Source organism: Scyliorhinus canicula, chromosome 18 (assembly GCF_902713615.1).
Source record: "Scyliorhinus canicula chromosome 18, sScyCan1.1, whole genome shotgun sequence".
Lineage (NCBI taxonomy): Eukaryota > Metazoa > Chordata > Chondrichthyes > Carcharhiniformes > Scyliorhinidae > Scyliorhinus > Scyliorhinus canicula.
Window position 1 is genome coordinate 113,523,624 of NC_052163.1, and position 13,443 is coordinate 113,537,066.

The 13,443-nt window shown below is 52.4% G+C and overlaps 1 protein-coding gene across 2 annotated transcripts in view; it reads left to right on the forward strand.

Moving 5' to 3' along the window:
• Nucleotides 1-13,443, forward strand: part of LOC119952875 (cAMP-specific 3',5'-cyclic phosphodiesterase 4C-like) — a 392,881-nt gene that overhangs the window by 62,405 nt on the left and 317,033 nt on the right. The window lies entirely within an intron of this gene.

Sequence of the window (13,443 nt, forward strand, 5' to 3'; positions counted from 1 at the left end):
CAAGAAACGCCTCATTCCCTCCACCCTGTCTGGGGCTTCCGACTCATGCAGTCTCTTATTTAAAAAAAAATAATTTTTGTTCAAGTTTTTCAACAACAGATTTTCTCCCCACAGTTAAAGTAAACAAGGTGTGGTTCTACACCGAAACAAGAAAAGAAATCCCCCCCCAAAACAAAATAATAAATAATAACAAACAACAATACAAGACAGAAGAAAATAACAAGCCCACCATCGCAAAAACAAAAACCCCCTTAACCAGCCCCAAACCCACCCGCCCCCAGGTTGCTGCTGAGACTGACCACCCTCTACCCCTTTGCCAGGAAATCGAGAAAGGGCTGCCACCGCCGAAAGAACCCCTGTACCGACCCCCTCAGGGCAAACTTGACCTTCTCCAGCTTGATGAACCCGGCCATGTTGTTAAACCAGGCCTCCGAACTCGGGGGCCGCGTGTCCTTCCGCTGTAACAGAATCCTGCACCGGGCTACTAGAGACGCAAAGGGCAGAACGCCGGCCTCTCTCTCCTCCTGCACTCCCGGCTCCGAAGCTACCCCAAAGATCGCGAGCCCCCAGCCCAGCCTGACCCTAGAACCGACCACTTCGGACAAAGTCCCCGCCACCCACTTCCAAAACCCCTCCAGGGCCGGACATGCCCAAAACATATGGGTGTGGTTCGCCGGGCCTCCCAAACACCTCCCACACCTGTCTTCCCCTCCAAAGAACCGGCTCATCCTTGCCCCTGTCATGTGCGCCCTATGCAGCACCTTCAGCTGAATTAACCTGAGCCGTGCGCAAGAGGAGGACGAGTTCACCCTTTCCAGGGCATCCGACCACGTTCCATCCTCAATCTCTTCCCCTAGCTCTTCCTCCAACTTCGCTTTAAGCTCCTCTACTGAGGCCTCCTCCTCCTGCATCAACTGATAAATTGCCGAGATCTTCCCCTCACCGACCCACGTCTCTGAGAGCACCCTATCCTGCACCCCCCTAGGCGGCAGCCACGGAAACTCCGCCACCTGCCGCTTAACAAATGCCCTGATCTGCATATACCTAAAAGCGTTCCCAGGGGGAGGTTCCACTTCCCCTTCAGGTCCTCTAAAGTCGCAAACTTCCCATCAAGGACGAGGTCCCCCATCCGCCTGATGCCTGCCCTGTGCCAACTCCCAAATCCACCATCCATTCTCCCCGGTGCAAACCGGTGATTGCCCTGTATCGGGGCCCAGACTGAGGCCTTCACTTCCCCCCTATGCCGCCTCCACTGCCCCCAGATTTTGAGGGACGCCACCACTACCGGACTCGTGGAGTACCTTGTCGGGGGGAGTGGAAGTGGGGCCATCACCAAAGCCTCCAGACTCGTACCCACACAGGACGCCACCTCCAATCTCTTCCATGTGGCACCCGCCCCCTCCATCACCCACCTGCGAATCATTGCCACATTCGCAGCCCAGTAATACCCACACAGGTTGGGCAACGCCAAAGCGCCTACCTTCCTTCTTCGCTCCAGGAATACCCTCCTTACTCTTGGGGCCTTCCGCGCCCACACAAACCCAAGAATAGACCCACCTCCTGAACTCTTCCTCCATCTGCTCCACCAGTCTCGAAAAGTTACGCCTGTGCATGGCCCCCCAGGTCCCAGCTATCTGGACACCAAGATATCTAAAGCTCCTCTCCGCCCTCTTTAACGGGAGCTCACCTATCTCCCTCTCCTGACCCCCCAGGTGCAGGACAAACAGCTCACTTTTCCACACATTGAGCTTGTAACCCGAAAAGTCCCCAAACTCAAGTATCTTCAACACCTCTGGCATCCCTTCAGATGGATCCGCGACGTACAACAGTAGATCATCTGCATACAACGACAGCCGTTCCTCCACCCCCCCCCCCCCGCACAATCCCTCTCCAGTTCTTCGAATCCCTCAGCGCCATGGCCAGGGGCTCAATCGCTAATGCGAAGAGCAGGGGAGACAAGGGGCACCCCTGCCTCGTCCCCCTGGAAAGCCGAAAGTCCTCCGACCTCCTCCCGTTTGTCACCACACTCGCCACCGGGGAGCTGTACAGCAACCTCGCCCAGCTGATGAATCCCTCACCAAACCCAAACCTCCTCAGCACTTCCCACAGGTAACTCCACTCCACCCTATCAAAAGCTTTCTCCACATCCATCGATGCTACTATTTCTGCCTTCCCCAGCCACTGGCGCCACCATCATAACATTAAGGAGCCGCCGTACGTTGGCATTCAGTTGCCTCCCCTTTACAAATCCCGTTTGGTCCTCACGGATAACCGTTGGGACTACATCTTCCACCCTTCTGGACAGTACATTTGCCAACAACTTTACATCCACATTAAGGAGCGAAATCGGCCTGTAAGACCCACACTGAAGGGGGTCTTTGTCCCGCTTCAGGATCAAAGAGATAATTGCCCTGGACATCGTCGGGGGCAGAGCCCCCCCTCCCTTGCCTCATTCAGGTCCCGGCGCTTTCCCTATCTGCATACTTCCCATCGCCTCCATCAGCTCCTCCAACTCGATTGGGGCCCCCAGACCCTCCACCCGCTCATCCTCTACTCATGGGAACTCCAACCTATCCAGAAAGTGGTCCATCCCGCCTTCCTCTCTAGGGGGCACCGCCCGGTACAGCCCCTCATAAAAGGAACTGAACACCCCATTGATGTCCTTGCCACCCCGCACCAAGTTCCCTCCTGCAACCGTGACTCCCCCTATCTCTCTCGCTGCCTCCCGTTTCCGGAGCTGGTGGGCCAGCATCCGACTTGCCTTCTCCCCATACTCATACACCGCCCCCTGCGCCCTCCTCCATGCACCTCCGCCTTCCGGGTGGTCAGTATATCAAACTCCGCTTGGAGATTGCGCCACTTCCTCAAAAGCCCCTCCTCCGGGACATCCGCATATCTCCTATCCACCCTTACCATTTCCTCCACAAGCCTCTCCCTCTCGACCCTCTCCCTGTGCGCCAGAATGGATATCAGCTCCCCTCTAACTACTGCCTTCAGCGCTTCCCAAACCAGCACAACTTGCACTTCCCCGTTGTCGTTGGCTTCCAGATACCCCTCTATGCCCCTACGGACCCGCCCACATACTTCCTCCTCTTCCAAAAGCCCCACATCTAACCTCCATAGCGGGCGTTGATCCTTCCCCTCCCCCAGCTCCAGATCCACCAAATGCGGAGCATGGTCAGATATGGCTATCGCCGAATACCCTCGGGATTAGCACCCTACTGAGAACAAAAAAGTCAATCCGGGAATAAGCCTTGTGGACATGGGAGAAAAAGGAGAACTGCCTACTCCCCGGCTTTAAGAACCTCCAAGGGTCCACCCAACCATCTGATCCATGAACCCCCTCGGCACCGAGGCCGCTGCCGGCCTCTTGCCCGTCCTAGACTTCGAGCGATCCAGAGCCGGATCTAGCACCGTATTAAAGTCCCCTCCCAGGATCAAACCCCCCATCTCCAGGTCCGGGATCAGGCCCAGCATTTGCCGCATAAAGCCCGCATCGTCCCAGTTGGGGACGTACACATTGACCAGGACAACCCGCTCTCCCTGAAGTCTACCACTCACCATTACATATCTACCTGCACTGTCCGCCACCACATTGGACGCAACAAACGACAAGCTCTTACCGACTAAGATTGCCACCCCTCGATACTTCGCATTGAGCCCAGAGTGAAACACCTGTCCCACCCAGCCTTTTCTTAGCCTCACCTGATCCGTAACCTTGAGGTGTGTCTCCTGGAGCAAAGCCACATCCGCTCCCAGCCCCCTCAAGTGTGCCAAGACCCGGGACCGCTTCACCGGACCATTCAGCCCCCTCACGTTCCATGTGACCAGCCGAATCTGGGGGGTCTTCCCCCTCCCTCTGCGCCGATCAGCCACAGCTCTCCCTCAGCTCACCACGTGCCCAGGGAACCCCCCAAGCCCGTTCCCCATGGTGGCAGACCCCCCCCCTCCCAAACCCGCCCCCCCCTTCCCCAGCCGTTTCCTTACCGCCCCTGCAGCAGCAACCCGGTACCCTTCTCCCCCCAACCCCCCCCCCCCCCCCCCCCAAGCTAGCTGCGTTACCCCTAACATTGTACTACCGTAAGTCAGCCGACTCCTGCTGACCCCGGCTACACCCGCCATACCAACGACCCCCCCCCCCCCCCCCCCCCCCCCACCGGTGCAACACAACCACCAATCCCCCCTTCCAGTGCCGGCCCGGCCCCCAACTCTTCCGGCGCAGGAAGAAAGCCCACGCTTCCCCCCCAACCCAGCACACGGGAAAAAGACGGGCACATGACCCAGCGGGACCTCAAACTGCTCCCCAACCCCCCACCAGTGGAAAAAACTAAAAAGCACCACGGTAAATAAACAACAGCCTCAAAAGACGAAAAATCAGAACAACGAAAAGGCAACATCAAACACAGCCAATATAAGCGAAAGGATACCAAGGAGCACAGAGCCTCCAAACTATGTACACCTTTCCCCAGCGCCCCAGTCCTCCGTTCGAGTCCAATTTCTCTGCCTGGACAAAAGCCCAGGCCTCCTCCGAAGAGTCAAAGTAGAGCTGGCGGTCCCTGTAAGTGACCCAGAGGCGAGCCGGTTGTAACAGGCCAAACTTCACCCGCTTCCTGTGAAGCACTCCTTTTGCTCGATTGAAGCCAGCCCTTCTCTTCGCCACTTCAGCGCTCCAGTCCTGATAAAATCCTAATGTCCGCATTCTCCCACCTGCTACTCCTTTCCTTCTTCGCCCATCTCAACACGCACTCACAGTCAACCAAGCGGTGAAAGCGGACCAGCACTGCCCTGGGCGGCTCGTTCGGCCTGGGCTTCCGCAGCAGCACTCGATGGGTACCCTCCAGCTCCGGGTGTCCCCAGAACGATCCCGCACCCATCAATGAGTTCAGCATCAGGACCACGTAGGCCCCCAAATCCAAACCTTCCAGCCCCTCCGGGAGGCCCAAAATCCGTAGGTTCGTCCGACGGGAGCGGTTCTCTATCTTCTCCATCCTTGCCAACCATTTCTTGTGAAGCACCTCGTGCGACTCCACCTTCACTGCCAGACCCAAGAGCTCGTCCTCGTTCTCCGAAGCCTTTTGCTGCAGCTTTCGAATCTCCGCAGCCTGAGCCGTCTGAGTCGCCATGAGTTTGTCAAGCGAGGCCTTAAACGGCTCCAGGATCTCAGCTTTTAGCTCCCTGAAGGAGCGCTGAAGCAGCTCCTGCTGCTCCCGCGCCCACTGCTGCCGGTTCCCCGCCCGCCGCCATCTTGTTTTTTCTGCCTCGCACCTTCTTCTGCTGCAAAGTCGACTTTTTGTCCGCTCCGCACCTAGCCCAGCCCATCCACCGGCCGCTGAGCAGAGTGGCTGTGTTCCCACCCGGGGAAAAGTCGAATCGGCGCCGTTGCGGGCCCTTAAAAGAGCCCGAAAGTCCAAAAATAGCGGGAGCTACTGAATAAGCGGCTTAGCTCCGCATCGCCGCAACCGGAAGTCATGCAGTCTCTTATAAAAGTCCCTGGAAACCCCATTTACCCCCAGCGGGTCCAATACTGCATTTGCCCTCCTTCACCTTTCCGATCTCCCGTGCTGCCTCCTGCTTCCTCAATTGATGTGCCAGCATCCTACTCGTCCTTTCCCTGTATTCATAGACCGCCCCCCTAGCCCTCAACTGCCCTACTGCCTTACCTGTGGCTATCAGTCCAAACTCCAACTGATGTTTCCGTCCCTCCCTCAACAACCCCGCCTCTGGGGCCTCCGAATACCTTCTATCCACCTGCAGAATCGCATCCACTAACCTCGCCATCTCTGCCCTCTCCATCTTATCTCCGTGTGCCCGTATTGAGATAAACGTCCCCATATTACCTTCAGTGCTTCCCATATTGTGGTGGCTGAAACCTCACCCGTTCCATTCAGCTCCACGTATCCCCAAATAGCAACCCTCGCCTGTTCACAAATCTCATCTGCCAACAGCCCCACATCCAAACTCCACTGCAGGCGCTGCCCCCCCCCTCTCCGAATCGACCATCCCCGCCAACAACGTCCTGTCCATCACAAAATAGTCGATCTGGGAGTGCACCCTATGTACATGGAAGAACAAAAATGTGTTTGCCCTCGACCTACCAAACCTCCACGGGTCCGCCCTCCCTTACACTCCATAAACCCTTTCAATTCCCTCGCCACCACTCATACCCTCTCTGACCCTAGACTCAACCAATCCAATTTTGGCTCAAGAACTGTGTTAAAATCCGCCCCCCCCCGGGCCATGAGCAACCAGTTTGTGTCCAGGTGTGGGATCTTCCCCAGCACCCGTCTCATAAACTCCAGTTCGGAGCGTAAACATTCACCAACACCACCGGCATCCCCTCCAATTTCCCACTCACCATAACGAACCCCCCCCCCCGGAGTCTGCCACTATATTTCCTACTTCAAATGCTTCCTGCTTATTAATCAAGACCGCCAACCCCCGGGCCTTCAAATCCAATCCTGAATAAAATACCCACCCCTTCCTGAGCTTAGCTTTATCCCCAATCTTCAGGTGTGTTTCCTGCAAAAATGCTACATCTGCCTTTAAGTTCCTCAAATGCGCGAACATGCGATGCCCCTTGACTGGCCCATCCAACGCTCTCACACTCCATGTGATTAGCCAGTTCGGAGGACTCTTTTCCCCCCCCCCCCCCACCTCCACCCCTCCACCGATCAACCATACCCCTCTGGGGTCAGCCTCCGGCCCGCGCCACACACCCCATCAGGCCCGCCCTCGGATGCCCACCATCATTAACCCCCTCATACCATATTTCGAAAGCCCCTCAATTGTCAGCAGATCCCCCCCCACCACCCGCCCACCCAGTTAGCCTGGCAGTCCCTGCCCATGGCGCCTCGCATCCTAGCCACCACTGATACCCCCTGCTCAAACACTATCTTGGTGCAAACAGCAATATCAACATTCAAAGACAGAGACCCCCCCCCCGAAGAACAAAGTACATAGAACAGCACAGAACAGGCCCTTCGGCCCTCGATGTTGTGCCGAGCAATGATCACCCTACTTAAACCCACGTAACCTGTATACCCGTAACCCAACAATTCCCCCCATTAACCTTACACTACGGGCAATTTAGCATGGCCAATCCACCTAACCCGCACATCTTTGGACTGTGGGAGGAAACCGGAGCACCCGGAGGAAACCCACGCACACACGGGGAGGACGTGCAGACTCCACACAGACAGTGACCCAGCCGGGAATCGAACCTGGGACCCTGGAGCTGTGAAGCATTGATGCTAACCACCATGCAATCGTGAGGCCCCGAGAACAATGACTCCTAGAGAAAAAAAACTCCTAGAGACAGAGCCCAGTGCACTCATCCACGACCCTCCCCATCCCCCACAAACCCCCCCCCCCCCCCCCCAGGGGAAAAACAAAAAAAAAAGAAAGAAGGGGGGGGGGGCAGACGGGTTCCCCCTCCCGCCCACAAACCCCGACCTCCCCGGACAGGAAGACAGGGAGAATCAACCTCCCCAACCAAACACCTCCTCCAAACTTCAACATCCTCCCTCTCCTGCCAGTCCATTGTCTCCAACAAACTCCATCACCTCATCCGGTGTCCCAAAATTATATTCCTGACCCTCGATCGTAAGGGGAATAGACAGGTGGTTCTGTGGACGCAATCGAGACTCCAGGATGGTATGTTGCCTCCCTGGTGCAAGGGTCAAGGATGTCTCGGAGCGGCTGCAGGACATTCTGGGGGGGGGGGGGGGGGGGAAAGAGGGTGAACAGCCAGCTGTCGTGGTGCACATAGGCACCAACGATATAGGTAAAAAACGGGATGAGGTCCTACAAGTGGAATTCAGGGAGTTAGGAGTTAAACTAAAAAGTAGGACCTCAAAGGTAGTAATCTCAGGATTGCTACCAGTGCCACGAGCTAGTCAGAGTAGGAATGTCAGGATAGATAGGATGAATGCGTGGCTCGAGAGATGGTGCAAGAGGGAGGGATTCAAATTCCTGGGGCATTGGGACCGGTTCTGGGGGAGGTGGGACCAGTACAAACCGGACGGTCTGCACCTGGGCAGGACTGGAACCGATGTCCTAGGGGGGTGTTTTCTAGAGCTGTTGGGGAGGGTTTAAACTAATGTGGCAGGGGGATGGGAACCGATGCAGGAAGTTGGAAGGTAGTAAAACAGGGACAGAAGCAAAAGGAAGTAAGGGGAAAAGTGCAAGGCAGAGAAGACATAGTCAAAAATCTAAAAGGGCGACAGTACAAGGTACAGTGATTGAGGGGAGCTCAGTGAATAGGCCCAGTAATAACAAAAGGAATAAAACTGGAGATGTTAAGATTCAAAACAGAGGTAAAAAAAACAACATAAGTGTACTTTACCTGAATGCTCGTAGTATTCGGAATAAAGTAAATGAGTTGATGGCACAAATCATCGTAAATGACTATGATTTAGTGGCCATTACTGAAACATGGTTAAAGGATGGTCACGACTGGGAGTTAAATATCCGAGGGTATCAAACTATTCGGAAGGACAGAGTGGATGGTAAGGGAGGTGGTGTTGCTCTGTTATTTAAGGATGACATCCGGGCAATAGTAAGGCATGACATCGGTGCTATGGAGGATAAGGTTGAATCCATTTGGGTGAAAATCAGGAATAGTAAGGCGAAAAAGTCACTGATAGGAGTAGTCTATCGGCCACCAAATAGTAGTTATGGTGGGGCAGGCAATAAACAAAGAAATAACTGATGCATGTAGAAATGGTACAGCAGTTATCATGGGGGATTTAATCTACATGTCGATTGGTTTAACCAGGTCGGTCAAGGCAACCTTGAGGAGGAGTTTATAGAATGTATCCGCGATAGTTTCCTAGAACAGTATGTAATGGAACCTACGAGGGAACAAACGGTCCTAGATCTTGTCCTGTGTAATGAGACAGGATTGATTCATGATCTCATAGTTAGGGATCCTCTCGGAAGGAGCGATCACAATATGGTGGAATTTAAAATACAGATGGAGGGTGAGAAAGTAAAATCAAATACTAGTGTTTTGTGTTTAAACAAAGGAGATTACAAGGGGATGAGAGAAGAACTAGCTAAGGTAGACTGGGAGCTAAGACTTTATGGTGGAACAGTTGAGGAACAGTGGAGAACCTTCCAAGCGATTTTTCACAGTGCTCAGCAAAGGTTTATACCAACAAAAAGGAAGGACGGAAGAAAGAGGAAAAATCGACCGTGGATATCGAAGGAAATAAGGGAGAGTATCAAATTGAAGGAAAAAGCATACAAAGTGGCAAAGATTGGTGGGAGACTAGAGGACTGGGAAATCTTTAGGGGGCAACAGAAAGCTACTAAAAAAGCTATAAAGAAGAGTAAGATAGAGTATGAGAGTAAACTTGCTCAGAATATAAAAACAGACAGTAAAAGTTTTTACAAATATATAAGACAAAAAAGAGTGGCTAAGGTAAATATTGGTCCTTTAGAGGATGAGAAGGGAGTTTTAATAATGGGAAATGAGGAAATGGCTGAGGAACTGAACAGGTTTTTTGGGTCAGTCTTCACAGTGGAAGACACAAATAACATGCCAGCGACTGATAGAAATGAGGCTATGACAGGTGAGGACCTTGAGAGGTGCCACACAAAAGGTTGCTGCATAAGATAAAGATGCATGGCATTAAGGGTAAAGTAGTAGCATGGATAGAGGATTAGTTAATTAATAGAAAGCAGGGCAGCACGGTGGCACAGTGGTTAGCATTGCTGCCTATGGCGCTGAGGACCCGGGTTCGAATCCCGGCCCTGGGTCACTGTCCGTGTGGAGTTTGCACGTTCTCCCCGTGTCTGCGTGGGTTTTGCCCCCACAACCCAAAGATGTGCAGGTTAGGTGAATTGGCCACGCTAAATTGCCCCTTAATTGGAAAAAATAATTGGGTACTCTAAATTTAAAAAAAAAATTTATAGAAAGCAAAGAGTTGGGATAAATGGGTGTTTCTCTGGTTGGCAATCAGTAGCTAGTGGTGTCCCTCAGGGATCCGTGTTGGGCCCACAATTGTTCACAATTTACATAGCTGATTTGGAGTTGGGGACCAAGGGCAATGTGTCCAAGTTTGCAGATGACACTAAGATGAGTGGTAAAGCGAAAAGTGCAGAGGATACTGGAAGTCTGCAGAGGGATTTGGATAGGTTAAGTGAATGGGCTAGGGTCTGGCAGATGGAATACAATGTTGACAAATGTGAGGTTATCCATTTTGGTAGGAATAACAGCAAACGGGATTATTATTTAAACGATAAAATATTAAAGCACGCTGCTGTTCAGAGAGACTTGGGTGTGCTAGTGCATGAGTCACAGAAGGTTGGTTTACAAGTGCAACAGGTGATTAAGAAGGCAAATGGAATTTTGTCCTTCATTGCTAGAGGGATGGAGTTTAAGACTAGGGAGGTTATGTTGCAATTGTATAAGGTGTTAGTGCGGCCACACCTGGAGTATTGTGTTCAGTTTTGGTCTCCTTACTTGAGAAAGGACGTACTGGCGCTGGAGGGTGTGCAGAGGAAATTCACTAGGTTAATCCCAGAGCTGAAGGGGTTGGATTATGAGGAGAGGTTGAGTAGACTGGGACTGTACTCGTTGGAATTTAGAAGGATGAGGGGGGATCTTATAGAAACATTTAAAATTATGAAGGGAATAGATAGGATAGATGCGGGCAGGTTGTTTCCACTGGCGGGTGACAGCAGAACTAGGGGACATAGCCTCAAAATAAGGGGAAGTAGATTTAGGACTGAGTTTAGGAGGAACTTCTTCACCCAAAGGGTTGTGAATCTATGGAATTCCTTGCCCAGTCAAGCAGTTGAGGCTCCTTCATTACATGTTTTTAAGGTATAGATAGATAATTTTTTGAAGAATAAAGGGATTAAGGGTTATGGTGTTCGGGCCGGAAAGTGGAGCTGAGTCCACAAAAGATCAGCCATGATCTAATTGAATGGCGGAGCAGGCTCGAGGGGCCAGATGGCCTACTCCTGCTCCTAGTTCTTATTGTGGGTCACCCAGAGGCCGGCTGGGTGCAGCATCCTGAACATCTCACCCGATTTCTGAAAGAGAGCAGCCTTCACCCTGTTGAAGCCTGCTCTCCTCTTGGCCAGCTCCGTACCCAGGTATTGGTATACTTGAAGTTCGCTGCCCTCCCAGGTTCATCTCCTCGTTTGCCTGGCCCACCTCAGGATCCATTCCTTATCAAGGAACTGGTGCAACCGCACCACCATCGCCCTCGGCAACTCGTTACCTGCGGCTTCTTCATCAGCGCCCTATGCGCCTGATCCACGTCCAGGGGCTGTTCAAGGACCCCCCCTCTCCCAGCAACTTCTCCAACATCTTGGCTACGTACGAGACCGTGTCCGCTCCCTCAATGCTCTCTGGCAACCCCGGAATCCTCGGGTTCTGTCTCTGGGAATAGTTCTCCAGAACTTCCACCTTCTCCTGAAGCGGCTCTGGGTATCTCTCAGCAACCCTATCTCGGCCACCAATGAAGCAAGCTGCTCCTCAACCTTCTGGCTCACCTGGTTTTGAGACTCCAGCCTCAGCTCCACCCGGTCGATCCCCGCCTTAAGCGGGTCCACCGTCCTCGCCAGGTCCTCCAGAGATTCCTTTCTCTGCTGGGTGAACTTCTCGTTCACTAGCGGCTCCATAGACCATTGAGACGTTAGGGCCAACCCCTTGCCCTCTTCCCCTGTGTCGCAGGAAAGGTTTCTCACCTTTGTGAGACAGCTCCTTTCGCCTAAAACTACTTCTGGTCCATGAATCCACCCACCGGTGGAATAAAGTCTTCCTCCATCACTCCTGCACTTTTTCCCATCAAAACATCTGCCCTTTAAATCAGGGAAAAGGCCCCAAACATCGCCACAAGCGGGAGCTGCCAAATGTGCAACCACTTACAACATGGCTGCCACCGGAAGTCGTATACTGTCTTTGTTAATGACATGATCCAGGTAGTTGATAGAAGACTTATATATTTTTTTAAAAGGGGTGAATTATTTATTTTGATTCAACTTTTCAATCTTATTTGCAACAAAAACAATAACAAGTGATAACACACTCCTCCCGAAAGGTCCAAACTTTTCCGCCAACACCTCAAAGCTCGCAAATCGTCCCGTCTAAAATAAATCCTTCATCACGGCGATTCCCTTCTCCTCCCCTCCCCTAAACCCAGCCTCGTTGGATCGAACATGTTGTTTGCACAAACTAGCACCAACTTCGATACCACCCCCAATTTGAAGTGCTGCCCAAATTGTCTCCATATCTTCAATGTGGAGTTCCACCACCGGATTCCCTAAGTAATTCCCGGAAGAAAAAGGGAGAGAAGCAGTTACCAATGCCCTTAATCCCGACCTGCTACACGTGCCCGCCTCCATCCGCACTCAGAAAGCCCTCGGATCCCTACTCCAACCCAGCACCTTCTCAGCCTTGGCTGACCAATAATATATCAGAGCCCCCCCCCCCCCTCCCAATTGCTGATCCCTCTGGAGCACTGTCTTTGTGATCCAACCTACTTTTCCGAACCAAATGAGCATCGAAATCAACCTCTTCAATCCCCAGGAAAAGAATTTTGGCAAACATTGAAATAAAAACAGAAAAGGTAGCAGGACACAGAACATACAGTGCAGAAGGAGGCCATTCGGCCCATCGAGTCTGCATCGACCCACTTAAGCCCTCACTTTCACCCTATCCCCGTAACCCAATAACCCCGCCTAACCTTTTTGCTCACTAAGGGCAATTTATCATGGCCAATCCACCTAACCTGCACACCTTTGGACTGTGGGAATATACCCAACGCAGACACGGGTAGAATGTGCAGACTCCACACAGACAGTGACCCGAGCTGGGAATCAAACCTGGGATCCTGGAGCAACTGTGCTAACCACTGTGCTGCTCAAGTTGAGTGAATGCGTGGGACCCGCGTCTGCATCCTCATGGGGTACATCAAAGACGCCCTCCATCATGACCTTGAATGGGGTGAGTGATGATAGAGATCACCATCACTCCTTGATAGGGGTACACATCAGTGTTATCTGTGTAATGTTAGCGCTTTTATGAGAATTGGAGTTCAGTGCTTGGGGCTAATGGTTCCAAAGGGTTAAGAACTTGGCCCCACCAGTGACACTGATGTTTAGCTCTGAATATTTCATTGGCACAATTGACTAGTCAAGATAGAGTGAGGTAGTAATTTAGGAAAATGACTGCCTCTTGTGGCAGACAAGGCACCGCTGATTCAAGTGAAGCCTGCAATTAGCATGATGAGCACATCCCTAGAGGGCACCCTCATTCTCCCAGGTCACAAGGGCTGCAAAGTTGACAAGCTTTCCATCAGCCAAAGCCACCCACCCCAACACTAATTCCTGACCGTCAAATTTCCTCGACAAATGAAGTTGAACTTCCGTGCAGCTTAACCCTGTAGAAATTGTGGCAGCCAATTTGGGCACAGCAAGATCCCACAT